A 2,611-nucleotide genomic window follows, 5' to 3' on the forward strand; every position below is an offset into this window, starting at 1 on the left:
TTCAACAGATAAAAGGGTTTGAAAAGATGGATGTGATATTAAATGCTCAAAGGTGTCCACTCATAAAGACTGGGTTAGGCTATGAAGGACAATCCAGTGAATCCAAGGCAGAGGATAAAAGGACAATCACTTTTGTAAAAGCTGCAAGGGGAGACAATGATAGTTCACATCAATTTGAGAACAAAAATTTGAGCAACACTTCAACATCAAATGAATAGTTGCAAAGAAACACTGCCAGAAAAGTATAAAAGACAAAATGAATGGACAATCAAACAACAAATTATCAAAGGCCATATTTCTTCACAAGACCTGATTATCAAAAGTCAAGATGGATATATTTTGAAATGATATCCACTACTAGGTACAGATATTTTTTCTATGGATATTGTTACTAGTATACAAATTTTGGACACAAAGTCATAGATTGTAGAGCTTATGTCAGAATAATTGATTTGGGAAATTTTAAGATAAGTAAGGCTAATAATGGATTCACAAACATTAAAACAGACATGAATCTAGACAAAAATACATTTTCTCCTCTCCTTAATATCACTGAATGTTTATATTGTCACAACTTTGGGCACAAGTCATATAAATGTCAGATTAAAGACAATAGAGTATCATCTCATAATAATTATAAAACAGATGGATGCATGCAATGGAGAAAGAAGAAGGAAGAAAAGAAACTTGATAAGTGTGACCTAGTTTTGTATGCTTAAGATCAAAACAATAAATGGTACGTGGAAAATGGATGCTCTAGACATATGACAAGAGATAAAATCAAGTTTGTATCCCTGGATGAAAATAAAACTGGAAATGTCACATTCGGCAATGATGAAGCAGGAAGAATCAGAGGAAAGGGAATAGTTAGTCAGAATAATGGAAGAGGAAAGGCTCAGGATCTATTGTTTGTAGATGGTCTAAAACATAATTTTTTGAGTGTAAGTTAGATGTGTGACAAAGGTTGTGATGTTCTCTTAAGATATCAAGACTGTGAAATCAGGTCAACAACTCCTAGGAAGATTTTGGCTAAAGGAGTTCGAACAGAGAATAATATATATATCTTGAAGGAAGAGAGTGAAGAATGTTACATAAGCAAACAAGATGAATCATGGCTATGGCATAGGAGATTGGGGCATCTCAATTTTGATCACATCATCAAGCTTAGTAAGAAAAGAGAATTTAGAGATCTACCAACAATAAAGAATCCTCAAAACATTATTTGCAAGTCATTTCAAATGGGAAAACAAACACGAACATCATTCAAAGTCAAAGATAAACTATCAAGTAGTAAGCCTTTATAGCTAGTTCATATGGATTTGTGCGGACCTTCCAGAACAGAAGCACCAAGAGGAGAAAAATATTTCATGCTGATAATTGATGACTATTCAAGATTGACATGGGTGGCATTTCTCATAAATAAGTCAGAAGCATTTGAGAAGTTCAAAATATTCAAGGCACTGGTAGAAAACCAAACAGGGTGCAAGATAAAGTGCATAAGGTCAGACAGAGGAGGTGAATTTACTTCAGATGAGTTTGCATACCTATGTGATGAACTTGGCATAAAACGACAGTATACTATTACATACACACCTCAATAGAATGGAGTTGCAGAGAGACAAACAGATTTGTTCAGCGAATGGTCAGAGCTATGATGCATGAAAGAAACATTCCTCAAACCTATTGGGCAGAAGCGGTACATACAGCAATACATATTCTCAATAATGCACATCTCAGACCAAACTATGATAAGACACCTTATGCACTGTGGCACTAATCCAGCTTCAATCAAACATTTTAAAGTATTTGGGAGTAAGTTCTATATCAAAAATAATGATCAAAATATATGAAAGTTTGATGCTCGATCAGATGAGGGAATATTTTTGGGATATTCATCAAAAAGTAATTGATATAGATGTTATAATCAAATATTGCATAAGATTTTGGAATTCATATATGTAAAGTTTGACAAAGAGCTACCTGATAAGAACAAGAGCACGGGTTTATTAAATCCTTCATATCATCGTCATCATGATAGTAAAGAAAATGAAGTACAAGATGAAGAATTAGTAAATACAGAGACTCATTCAAAATTTCCCTCAAGACACACACAAAAGAAACATCCTGAAAGACAAATCATTGGTGATAAGAGTGAAGGAGTGCAAACAAGGAGGCAACTAGCAGAAAAATCATACCAAATTCATATTGCTATGTTATCACAAATTGAACCAAAAGAACTTTGGTGAAGCAAGCAAAGACAAAAACTGGATAGATGTTATGAATGAGGAGTTAGATCAAATAAAAAAATAAGACTTGGGAACTAACACCAAGTACAGTTGGAAAGACTTTCATTGGCACAAAATGGGTATTCAAAAACAAGATGAATGAGAAGGGTAAAATTGTTAGAAACAAAGCCAGACTACTATGTCAGGGGTACTCACAAGTAGAAGGTCTTGACTATGAAGAAACTTTGCACCAATCATGATATTGGAGGCAATCAGCATGTTTTTGGCTTTTGCTTGTTACAAGGATTTCAAAGTATACCAAATGGATGTAAATTGTTCTTTTCTAAATGGAGAACTTGAGGAAGAGGTCTATATGGAACAACCTA

This window comes from Pinus tabuliformis, chromosome 2_2, assembly GCF_031772625.1.
Source record: "Pinus tabuliformis cultivar Carrire ecotype Pingquan chromosome 2_2, CPIR1, whole genome shotgun sequence".
NCBI lineage: Eukaryota > Viridiplantae > Streptophyta > Pinopsida > Pinales > Pinaceae > Pinus > Pinus tabuliformis.